Source organism: Rhinopithecus roxellana, chromosome 1, assembly GCF_007565055.1.
Source record: "Rhinopithecus roxellana isolate Shanxi Qingling chromosome 1, ASM756505v1, whole genome shotgun sequence".
NCBI lineage: Eukaryota > Metazoa > Chordata > Mammalia > Primates > Cercopithecidae > Rhinopithecus > Rhinopithecus roxellana.
The window spans coordinates 51,552,884-51,565,904 of record NC_044549.1 but is presented as its reverse complement, the minus strand read 5'-3'; the positions used below and the strand labels follow the sequence as shown (position 1 = coordinate 51,565,904).

Here is a 13,021-nt window from a genome sequence, read left to right as displayed (position 1 = left end):
CCTGGCCCAGCTGTGGCCCTGAGCCTGGAACACAGGACAGGCCAGTTTTGCTGGCAGGGAGGTGGGACCCAAGTCAGGGCTAGGGTCTTGGGCGCCTATTAAGACAGTCTCCAAGGGTGGCGGGGCCTTGGGGGAGAGACTGAGTTGGGACTGACCACCTGGTGCCTTGAAGCCCTAAGAAGGAACAGGAAGTGGCCAGGCATGGTGGCTCATGCCTGTAATCCCAGCATTGTGGGAGGCCGAGGTGGGAGGATCACCTGAGGTTAGGAGTTCGAGACCAGCCTGGCCAACATGATGAAACCTTGGCTCTATTAAAAATACAAAATAATTAGCTGGGTGTGGTGGTGGGCACCTGTAATCCCAGCTACTCAGGAGGCCGAGGCAGGAGAATCGCTTGAGCCTGGAAGGCAGAGATTGCAGTGAGCTGAGGTCGCACCACTGCACTCCAGCCTGGACGACAGAACCAGACTCTGTCTCAAAAAAAGAGAAGCAGGAAGGCACCAAGAGATGGGAGGCCCCTAGACAATTCGAGAAGGTAGGGCTCAACTCTTTGTTGCACAGAAGGAATAACTGGGGCCTGAAGAAGGGGCCCCACAGCAAGTCTGCAGCAGTTCTGGGCCCCAACCCAGGGCTGTGAGCTCCTAATCCTTGGCGCTGTCTGCACAGACAGGCACCAACTCTGTGCCTCCTCTGGAGTCAGGCAGCCAGGATTCCAGTCCTGCCTCTGACCCACTCCCAGGTAGATTATTTCCTTGTTGGCAAAGTGGGGCTAATAATAGCACTTGTCTCATTAGGCTATCGTGAGGATTAAATAAACTGATGGCAAACAAAGACAACATTGCTACTACCATTACCCCTGTCCTCTCCTTCCTCTCGCCTCCCCCCTCACCCATGTAAGACTTTCCTCACTTCCTTTTTCCTTCTAAAAAGAAACAAAAAACCAGGCATCCACCCAATCAGACATGTTTTTTGTTTGTTTGTTTGTTTGTTTGTTTGAGATGGAGTCTTGCTCTGTTGCACAGGCTGGAGTGCAGTGGCGTAATCTCGGCTCACTGCAACCTCTGCCTCCCGGGTTCAAGCAATTCTCCTGCCTCAGCCTCCTGAGTAGCTGAGATTACACGCGCCTGCCAACAAGCCTGGCTAATTTTTGTATTTTAGTGGAGACGGGCTTTCACCATGTTGGTCAGGCTGGTCTTGAACTCCTGACCTCATGATCCACCTGCCTCGGCCTTCCAAAGTGCTGAGATTACAGGGCATGAGCCATCACGCCCACCCAGACATGTTTTATAAAAATAAAAAAAAATGTGAAGTGCAGCGCTCCCTGGAGGCTTTGCTGGCCAAGGGGAGCGGCTCACACCCACAGTATTGTCCCTCCGTGGGGTCTCACCGCTCCTCCTTACCAAAGGGCCCAAAGTGCTGGACACTGTCCCAGCTCCGCAGTCCAGGTGAGGACGCAGAGGCTCACGCAGTGAGGTTGTTTGCCCAAGATCACACAGCTCGGATGTGCTACTGGGGCTGCCCTACTCTCTGTGCTGGAGTCCCTTGGTGGGGTCCCCAATGAGACTTCACTTATCATCTGTCATTTATTCATTCATCCTTCGTCTTCATGTTTCCTGATGGGCCTCATGTCTCTTAGAGAAATGTGCAGACTGTCCTGTTTACTTCTGCCACCCCCAGTCTCTAGCACAGAAGGCACTCCTGGACGGAAGCTGAAGAAACACACACATAAGGGCCGGGCGCGGTGGCTCAAGCCTGTAATCCCAGCACTTTGGGAGGCCGAGACGGGCGGATCACGAGGTCAGGAGATCGAAACCATCCTGGCTAACACGGTGAAACCCCGTCTCTACTAAAAATACAAAAAACTAGCCGGGCGAGGTGGCGGCGCCTGTAGTCCCAGCTACTCGGGAGGCTGAGGCAGGAGAATGGCGTGAACCTGGGAGGCGGAGCTTGCAGTGAGCTGAGATCTGGCCACTGCGCTCCAGTCTGGGTGACAGAGCGAGACTCCGTCTCAAAAAAAAAAAAAAAAAAAAAAAAAAAAAAAAAAAAAAGAAACACACACATAAGAGATTATTTGAGAACATAATATGCATGCGCCTCAGACCTTCACATGCACATGTGGCTTTCTCCTTGAGCCACTTCCAGCCCCTCCACTCCATGGAATCCCATCTTGCTAGGGCCAGCGAGGGCTGATCTCCAGGTAGGTACATCCATGTCACCTGTTAATCCTCTTGCACTGATTCCCACACTCTTCTTTTGGCTTCCATGACACCCCGTCTTCTGGTTTCCTTCAGCCTCCTGCCATTCCTCTTTGGGCTTTTTTATGAGCTCCTCTTCTGAGGCTGACTCCTTCAAAGTTGGAATTCTTGTCTCTTTTAACACGTTTTCCTGGGTGTTCTTGTGAATTCCCCAAGGTCTAATACCCTGGTCAAGGAAGGCTTTCCTGAAGCACATCTAACCCCAAATCACCAACAGGAGCCTCTCCCTTAACCAAGGCAAGGAGAAGGGAACCAGTCCCAGGTGAAATGTAATAGTGGTAAAAATCACCATGAAGAGAGGCTTCCTTCCTTTTCTTTGGACCAATAACAAGTATTTTGACACAGAAGCAGGAGAATATCAGCACTTATTGGGCATCCTCTGTGCCAGGCACTATCCAAAGCGTAATCTTATTTACTCCTCACCAGCCCAGAGAGGACTGATGTGGAAGGTGTTCGTTAGCTTAATCTGTGTAACAAGCTATCCAGAAACTAAGGGGCTTCAACAATAAAGATTTTTTTGGTTGTCAGTTCTGCATGTTGGCTGTCTCTGCTTGGTTCAGTTGGGTGGGTCTGCTGCCAGCCTAGGGGGCTCCTTATGAGTCTGTCATCAGCGGTGGGCCTCCCCCGACATGGTCTCTGGTCCCCACGGCAGGGGAAAGGTTCCGCTTTTGACACCAAGAGCATCAAGTATTACGTCCACTTCCCAATCTGCCACGTGGTCACCCAGCTAGTAGGAACAAAACAGCCGGGTGGATTCCCAGTCCATCACTCCCTCCACAGACCCAGACTGAGCTGCCTTTGCTGGGCCCCTTTCTATGGATAGAGCTCAGGCTTTTGAGCCTGGAGAGACAGGCCTCACCAGAAGGGCTACTTCAAGGGTCCCAGACAGGCCGGTGACAAGCAGGGGCTTGACTGAAGAGGAGGATTAAGGGCACTAAATCTGTCCCTCGGGCTTGAAGGATGGCCAAGGCACAGGGCACCTGGCCAAAGGCAGGTCTCCGAGGAAAGGGGACAAGCGCACCGGCTTTGCCAGCCTGGCCCAAGGGAACTCTGAGCCCCCGGCACACACCAGGTACGCTGCTGGGTCCCAGGAGCTGACCGTCAGCCATGCAGACCTGGTCTTCACCCCGACTAGCAGTGCACACAGATGCCACAGTCACCAGCCCTCAAATGATGTTTCCACTTAAGGACAAAGGCTATGAAATGAAGGGGCTTTGGGGCCTGCCTGGGTGGAATGCCGTCCTTCCTACTTTCCAGGTGTCAGACCTTGGGCTGGTTACTTCTCTCTCTGAGGTTTGATTTCCTCCTCTGTGAAATGGGTTTGGAAATTATGCCTTCTTCCCAGGTAATGAGGATTCGAGAAGACAGCGCATAAAGTACTTCTCTCCAGCCCAGCACATGGATATGGTCTAGAAATGTCAGCCATCATCAACTATAGTCCAGAGTCCACAGTTCCCTTTCCAAGTTCCTGAGTCCAAATGTGTCTGGCTATCAGAAAGACGACTCGGAGCATGTTCCATAAGTGCTACACGTCACCCCGGTGGGGTGTGGAGTCGCCTCCCATAATCAATCACATTGATATTTCTACAGCGAAATCTATGACTACTCACAGTAGGTGGGCTGGACATGGTAGCTCAAGCCTGTAATTCCAACCCTTTGGGAGGCCAAGGCAGGAGGATTGCTTGAGCCCAGGAGTTCAAAACCAGCCAGGGCAACATCGCAAGACCCCATCTCTAAAATAAAAAAAAAAAAGAAGAAGAAGAAAGAAAGGAATGAAAGAAGGAAGGAAGGAAGGAAGGAAGGAAGGAAGGAAGGAAGGAAGGAAGAAAGGAAAAAGAACCACAGTATATGAGCTAAATTGTTTCTAAATAGTTTCACAAAATTTCAAGTTTTGCCACCAAATTTGGGTTTTTGTTTTGTTTTATTTTTCAAAACTTTTTGAATATGGAAATTGTGGGTAGACGGTTCTTTGGATCATTATTATTATTATTATTATTATTTATTATTATTATTTTGAGATGAAGTCTTGCTCTGTCGCCCAGACTGAAATGCAATAGCGCGATCTCAGCTCACTGCAACCTCCACCTCCTGAGTTCAAGCAATTCTGGTGCCTCAGCCTCCTGAGTAGCTGCGATTACAGATTACAGGTGCCTGTCACTACCCCTGGCTAATTTTTGTATTTTTAGTAGAGACAGGGTTTCACCATGTTAGTCAGGCTGGTCTTGAACTCCTGACCTCAGGTGATCTGTTCACCTTGACCTCTCAAAGAGCTGGGTTTACAGGCGTGAGCCACTGCACTTGGCCTGCATCATTATAATTCTTAGTGATTCTCAACCTTGGCTGCATATGAGAATGAGCTGGGGAGTTCCTTAAAGGCAGACTCTTGGGCCTCACACCACACCACATGAATCTGTCTCGGGGGGTGAGACTGGGCATCTCTTTAAGAAGCTCCTAAGATGAGTCTGATGTGGACCCCAGGATGAACCACGGTTCTATAGATTATGAAACAGGATGGGGTGGGGTCTCACTCATATAGGAAGTACCAAGGAAGACTTCCCCAAGGACAGGACCAAAGGATGCACAGAAACCTGCCAAGTAAAGGACGTCAGAATGTTCCCAGCAGAGGGAACAGTGTGAGCAAGCTCCCTGTGGTCAGAAGGGAGGCAGCTGCGAGTCAGAGGAACTGAAAGGTCCCCAGAGTGGCGGGAGCCTGAGAGCAAAAGGTGACACTGCCCAACTGAGTTCTCCTGCTCTGTCTGCAGCTGAGACGGGGACCCGTCCTGAGGCGGAAATCTGTGTAAATAGGCAAATAGACACTTTCTTCCCAGAGAAAAGTAAGCAGCAGCCCTGGTCCTTTCTTCCTAGCCAGAGCAGAAGGGTACATTAAAATCAGAATGTTTGGGGCTGGGAGGAGACACAGATCCTCTAACCTACCTTTTTTTTTTTTTTTTTTTCAAGACAAGAGTCTTGCTTTGTCACCCAGGCTGGAGTGGAGTGGCTAGATCTTGGCTCACTGCAACCTCTGCCTCCCGAGTTTAAGTGTTTCTCATGCCTCAGCCCCCGATTAGCTGGGATCACAGGCACACGCCACTTCACCCAGCTAAGTTTTATATTTTTAGTGAAGACGGTGTTTCACCATGTTTGCCAAGCTGGTCTTGAACTCCTGACCTCAGGTGATCCATCTGCCTCAGTCTCCCAAAGTGCTGGGATTACAGGTGTGAGCCACCATGTCTAGCCTAACCTGATGATTTTAAAGTGTTTTTATCTTTAAAATTATTTGGGTGCCTTTTAGTCAAACAAACTATTTTGCCACTGCCCCTATAGTGGTTGGAGCAAAGTGGAGGTGATGTTGGGTGTCTGGAGATCTGGATCTCCCCAGATCTCCTTGGGACTCTATGGAACCCAGTTTGAAAACCCCAGGGAACCATGACTCAGGGAGAGACATCGGGATTGTCCAAGGTGCCCCCAGCCACCCTGCACAGGGCTGGAGTTCCTGTCCCAAGAGATTGGCCTGAGCGGCACTCCCCAGACTTTTAGCTGTCAGGTCTTCCTGCATAAATTTTCCATTTGCTGCAACTCATCTGTTATGGGCCACATTGTGTCTCCTCCAAAAGAGATGTTGAAGTCCTAACTCCTGCTACCTGCGAATGTGACCTTATTTGGAGATAGTGTCCTTGCAGATGTAATCAAGTTAAGATGAGGTCATTAGGGAGGGTCCTAATGCAATATACTAGAGTCCTTATAAGAAGAGGAAAATTTGGACACAGGGACACAGAGGAAGATGGGTATGTGATGACACAGGCCAGAAGTAGAGTGACGCAGCTGCAAGCCAAGGAGCACCAAGGACTGAGAGAGGCCACCAGATGCTAGGAAGAGGCAAAGAAGGCTTCCACCAGGAGCCTCAGAGGGATCTACCACTTTGACTTAGGCCTCCAGCCTCTGGACTGTGTGAGAACGTATTTCTGTTGTTTTAAGCCACCGGGTTTGTGGCACTTCATCACAGCAGCCCTAGGAAACAAACCCACCTCCTAAATCATTATTCATTTAATTTGTTTTTCTTCAAACAGACTCACTTCCAAACAACTTGCACACATTTTGCCAAAAAGTAAAGCTTTCATTGCTGCTACAAATGCAAGATCACAATCCTTTCTATAAATAGAAGATGCCTTAAAAATGCAGACAATGAAAACCAGCCAACCTTGCTGGCTGCAGGTGCTCGACAGCTCTGATCTGGAGCCGCTTTTGTTCAAAAAGGAGATGAGCAAGTGACCAAGGTGGTGAAGATGCTGGAGCACCTCACTGAGGCTGCTGCTGCTGCTGCTGCTGCTGCTTCTTTTTCTGGTTTGTTTGTTTTTTTAGACAGAGTTTCACTCTTTGTTGCCCAGCCTGGAGTGCAGTGGTACGATCTCAGCTCACTGTAACCTCTGTTCCTGTCTCAGCCTCCTGAGTAGCTAGGATTAAAAGTGCCCACTACCACACCCAGCTAATTTTTGTATTTTTAGTAGAGATGGCATTTCACCATGTTGGCCAGGCTGGTCTTGAACTCCTGACTTCGGGTGATCCGCCCCCCTCAGCCTCCCAGAGTTTTAGAATTACAGGCATAAGCCACTGCACCCGGCAGCTTCTTCTTGATTGAGCAACTGGATAAATGAGAATGGAAAAGAGAAAATATATAATAAGGAAGTTATAGTTAACAATCATTTATTGTATATTTCAAAGTAGCTAGAAGAAAAGAATTGTAATGTTCCCAACACAAAGAAAAGAGATTTTTTTTTAATTTTTTTATTTTTTATTTTTTGAAATGTAGTCTTGCTCTGTCACCCAGGCTGGAGTGCAGTGGCACAGTGTCAGCTCACTGCAACCTCCACCTCCCGGGTTCAAGCTATTCTCATGCCTCAGCTTCCGGAGTAGCTGGGACTACAGGCTCACACCACCATGCCTGGCTAATTTTTGTATTTTTAGTAGAGACTGTGTTGGCCAGGCTGGTCTCTAACTCCTGACGTCAAGTGATCTTCCCACCTCGGCCTCCCAAAGTGCTGGGATTATAGGTGTGAGTCACTATGCCTGGTCAGAAAAAGATAAATGTTTGAGGTGATGGAGATCCCAATTACCCCGATTTAATCACAGCACATCATATACAGGTATCAAAATATCACATGGACCCCCAAAATACGTACAACTATTACATATCAATTTTTTAAATAACAAAAAGAAAAGAGAAAAATTCCCTTATTACCTGAATACGTCTCATTCTGGGATGCTTCTCATGATTGAGGCTTCAAGGGTGGGTATCCCATCCCTGCCCACCTTCCCTCTATGTTTGAGGGAATTGATGCCCAGAAAGGTTCAGTCATTTGTCCACAGTCACACAGCAAGTTAGCTGCCAAGTCTGGATCTGGGCCGAACTCCTATGTGCTTTCCAGGAAATCACACGTCAGATACTTCTTGGTCCCATTCAGAAGTCCCAAGTCATGCATGGTGGCTATGAGTTGAGCACATAGACACAGCAGGGCATTAAACTCTGAAGGCTGAACAAACAGATTCAGCCTGTGTGTCGTAAGCATGAGCAGTGACAGCCGGTGGATTACAGAATATTACTGTGCTTCAAGGCAGCTGGACTTAGGCAAAATTTGGCTCACACAAAAGGTTATTATAACCCAAATGAAGATTTTTTTCCTTCTCACTTCCCTAGACCATCCGTAAGGAAAATCGGGGTCCTTGCAGGCAGCAGTCCTGCATCTTGTCAGTAAGGTCACACACTAAATGACAGAGGTCGTAGGGCTCATGTTCAAAACCAGACACCCCTTTCACCCTCATCCTGGCTTTATGGCGATCTCCTTCCTGCCCTATCTCTGCTGCTCTGTCATCTCCTCTTAGCTTTCATTGCTCCTCTGGCCCATAGGAAGGAGCAGGGCTCATAGCTTAGGGTCTGATACACTTGGATTCAAATCCCAGCTCCACTGTGTGGCCCTCCATCGGTGGCTCACCTCTCTGAGCCTCGATTTCCTCATCCATGAAATGGATCCCTCCTCCCAGGCTATTAGGAGAGGTCCATGAGAGAGCATCTGTGAGCACTTGGCTCAGTGCCTGGCACACAATAGGAATTCAGTAAATACTGATGCCTTCACCCTGCTGGATTGTGAGTTCCTGTTTTTCTCTGCCATATGTAGGGCTAGCCTTGGAGGCTTTCCATGTAACCATCAATAATAACACAAGGCTGGACGAGGTGGCTCATGCCTGTAATCCCAGCACTTCGGGAGGCCGAGGCAGGTGGATCACTTGAGGTCAGGAGTTCGAGACCAGCCTGGCCAATATGGTGAAACCCCATCTCTACTAAAAATACAAAATTAGCTGGGCATGGTGGTGCATGCCTATAACCCCAGCTACTTGGGAGGCTGAGGCAAGAAAATCACTTGAACCCGGGAGGCGGAGGTTGCAGCGAGCCGAGATCACACCATTGCACTCCAGCCTGGGCAACAAGAGCAAAATTCTGTCTCAAAATAAATAAACAAATAAAATAATAATAATAACACAAATTGTGTGTCTTTCCATGAGCAGCCCTTTCCTGCATTCGGCTCTGCATTGGTGCTGTGCGGAAGACACTAGGACTACCCTTAGGCCCCAGACAGAGGAACCCATGTCTACGGGCTCCCAGAGGGGCCCTCCTGAGGCTGCACACCTTCCCACAAGGTCATATACACATTCCACAGGGTCCAAGGGATGCCACCACCATGAGCCAGTGCCCTCCAGCTTCTAAATTGAACCCTGGGTACACCAGGTCCCTGCCCGTGGGCCTCTCCCCCATTCAAACAGCTGAGGGCGGAGAGGCACACTGGTGTGTACCCAGGCTTAAGGCCGGACAAGGGGGCTGTGCTTGGGGGCTGAGCCTGAATGGAAGGTGGGTTGTCCCTCCGCATGGACCAGAGCTGCTCAAGTGAGAGGACAGAGCTTGGAATGGCAGGAGAAGAGGGGTGAGGGTGAGAGGGAGAAGAGGGTGAGGCCAGGGCCTCAGATGGAGGCTGGCACTCCCCAGCCACCACTTGCTGGATCCAGCTCCAAGGAGCCTGGGAACTTTACATTCTAAAGTGGCCTCCAGCTCACCAGAAAATAAGCATAGCAAGGCGGGAGGGCAGGGTAGTTTGTGCCTAAAAGCGTATTAGCCTGACATATAACTTCTCAATACTGAGACAGTATTTGCAGCATTTGTCATCTCAGGGTAGAACTCTGCCAGTGCCAGGGGTGTCCTGGTGTCATCCCAGTGGTTTTCTCGACCACTGACCCACATTTGTCAAATAAGGGAAGTGCTGGGCCTGAGCCTTTCAATACACAAGTATAGAATAACAGGCTTAAAGGCTACAAATAGCATCAAAGCACGAGGGATGATAATGCCTCTAGAGACCAGGTTCAAGTTCCCATGTGACAAGTGTCACCTCCACCCTTGGTGCCACTTGCACAAGAGTATTAGCTTCTCTCCTCCCCCAGGGCCTGTCTAGAATCCCCCTTGGTAACCTGGACCTGTCTCTTCCCTTCCCTTACTCCAGAATGAGCCCCTGGGCCCAGGTCAGGCACCTGAGACTCAGATGGACAACCTCCTGTGCCCCCTGCCCCTCTCCTCTTGCTCTTGCTTGCTGGTTTGGCCATCCTGGCAGAAGTCATCAGAATGACAGTGATAGTTATGAGCACTCACCTTGTGTAGGCTCTGACCTTCACATTCACCCTCAACAGGGCTCTAGTGCCATCCTCATTTTACAGACAGACAAAATGAGGCTCAAATTGGGGCTAATCCTGTGCCTAAGGTCACAGTTCGTAAGGGGCAGAGCCTGGAATTGAACACACATCTCTCCGAGTCCCAGAGCCAACACATCTGCCCCCAAGTCTAGAAACCACAGATCAGAGGGACCTTCTGGGCATTCCTCTGTGTCATGGGACAAGTCACTTGCTGACCTCTGTTTCCCTGGGGAAGTGGCTTTGGGGGATACCTGGGGTCATCTAGAGCGAAGGGATCCTGGGAATCCAGGAGTGGAGCTGGGGCAGCCTGAGAACGGGGCCCACCCCACTCCGACTCAGATGACCAGTCCCAAGGGCCCAATCAGGCCAGCCTTGGATCAGGCCATAAGTGGGAACAAAACAGGGAGCTTTCCTCTCCCGCTTTGTTTATGGTCTGGGAGCTGAGAATATTTTGAATTGTTGTGTTTGGGGAGGGAGGGAAAAATAACCAAATATAAGAAGGCAGTCACTGGGAGGCCCGGGCAAGAATGCAGAGGAATCAGGCCTGCCTGGGGATGTCTGGGCCACCGGAATGCTCGGAGGCCTAGCACCCTCTAGCTCAAGGATCCAGCACTGATGAGACATTCACGTTGCCTGGAGAGCTTTATTTTAAAGAACGAAGGACAAAGAAGAAGGAGAACGAGAAGAAAAAGCAGCAGCAGCCGCTGCCACTATCTCATGCCCATTTAAATGAGAATTTCTGAGCGTGGGACCCTAGGCGTCAGAACTTTTTCAGTTTCTCCTTGGGCCACCAAGGTTGAGAACTGGTACCTCCTGTAGCAGTGGTTCTGAAACACCAGCTGCCTCGGAAGCCCCTGAAGTGCTTGTTAGACAGGACCGTGCCCCACCACAGAGTTTCTGATTCATGAGGTCTGGGCTGGGCTGGGGCTTTGCTTTTCTAACAAGTTCCCAGGTGAAGCTGCTAGTCTGGGGGCCAGACTTTGAGAACCTCTCCCCTGCATTCTCAGGACTCCTTTTGTGGCTTGTGGACTCACAGCTGGGATGTCTCCCAGGAGCTTGTTAGAGATTCAGAATCTTGGCACAGTAGCTCACACCTGTAATACCAGCATTTGGGGAGGCTAAGGCTGGAGGATTGCTTGAGCCCAGAAGTTTGAGATCAACCTGGGCAACATAGAGACACCTCATATCTATTTTAAAAAGCAGTCTATGGCCATACCACCCTGAATGCGCCCGATCTCATCTGATCTCAGAAGCTAAGCAGGTTTGGGTGTGGTTAGTACTTAGGTGGGAGACCGCCTGGGAATAATGGGTGCTGGAGGCTTTTGGTATGGCTGGGTGCAGCAACTCATACCTGTAATCTGAGCACTTTGGGAGGCTGAGGCTGGCAGATCATGAGGTCAGGAGATTGAGACCAGTCTGGCCAACATGGTGAAACCCCATCTCTACTAAACATACAAAAATTAGTTGGGTGTAGTGGCAGGTGCCTATAATCCCAGCCACTCGGGAGGCTGAGGCAGGAGAATCGTTTGAACCCAGGAGGCGGAGATTGCAGTGAGCCGAGATCACACCATTGCACTCCAGCCTGAGCAACAAGGTGAGACTGTCTCAAAAAAATAAATAAATAAATAAATAAATAAACAAAATAAAAATGCGGGGCGTGTAATCCCAGCACTTTGGGAGGCCGAGGCAGGTGGACTGCTTGAGCTCAGGAGTTTGAACCCAGCCTGGGAAACATGGCGAAACCCTAGTCTCTATAAAAAATACAAAAATTAGCTGGGCATGGTGGCTCATGGCTATAGTCCCAGCTACTTGGGATGCTGAGGTGAGAGAATGGCTTGACCCTAGAAGGTGGAGGCTGCAGTGAGCTGTGATCATGTCACTGCACTCCAGCCTGGGTGACAGAGTGAGATCCTATCTCAAAAATAAATAGGCCGGGCGCGGTGGCTCAAGCCTGTAATCCCAGCACTTTGGGAGGCCGAGACGGGCGGATCACAAGGTCAGGAGATCGAGACCATCCTGGCTAACACGGTGAAACCCCGTCTCTACTAAAAAATACAAAAAACTAGCCGGGCGACGTGGCGGGCACCTGTAGTCCCAGCTACTCGGGAGGCTGAGGCAGGAGAATGGTGTAAACCCAGGAGGCGGAGCTTGCAGTGAGCTGACATCCGGCCACTGCACTCCAGCCTGGGCGGCAGAGCGAGACTCTGTCTCAAAAAATAAATAAATAAATAAATAAATAAATAAATAAATAAATAAATAAATAAAAAATAAATAAAATAAAATAAATAGAAGGCCGGACGGGTGGCTCACCCCTGTAATCCCAGCACTTTGGGAGGCCGAGGCGGGCAGATCACCTGAGGTCGGTAGTTTGAAACCAGCCTGACCAACATGGAGAAACCCCGTCTCTACTAAAAGTACAAAATTAGCCAGGCATGGTGGCACATGCCTGTAATCCCAGCTACTTGGGAGGCTGAGGCAGGAGAATCACTTGAACCCAGGAGGCGGAGGTTGCAGTGAGCAGAGATCGCAGCATTGTACTCCAGCCTGGGCAACAAGAGCGAAACTCCATCTCAAGAAGAAGAAGAAGGAGGAGGAGGAGGAGGAGGAGGAGGAGGAGGAGGAGGAGGAGGAGAAGAAGAAATAAAAAAGAAAGAAATTCAGAATCTCCAACCCCACCTCAGACCTACTGAGTCAAATTCGTATGTTAACAACATCCCGCCGTGAGTATATGCACTTTTCAGTTGAAGAGGGACTGGAAGGTCACCTTGGCTAACCTCATACCATTGATGGGGAGACCGAGGCAGAGGAAGTTGGAGGTCCCTCTGGGTCACAGAGCCACTAAGGATCCACTCAGGGCTTGGAATTAGGTCTCTGCAGAGGAGATGAGGAGGGAACGGGTTTCTTGTGGGTGGAGCCGAATGTATAGTCTTCAAGACCGGCCCCTTTCTCCACAGCTACACAAATGGTTAGATTTGCAGTCTGTGGAACGGGGGTGGGAGCGTGGGGGGAAATTGTAGGCAGCTCCAGCTCCATTCATT

General features: G+C 49.9%; 1 pseudogene; it reads left to right on the top strand.

Annotated features, from left to right (window-relative positions):
* Positions 1 to 11,185: 11,185 nt before the first annotated feature.
* LOC115892281 lies at positions 11,186 to 11,304 on the top strand (annotated as a pseudogene).
* The last annotated feature ends 1,717 nt before the right edge of the window (positions 11,305 to 13,021 follow it).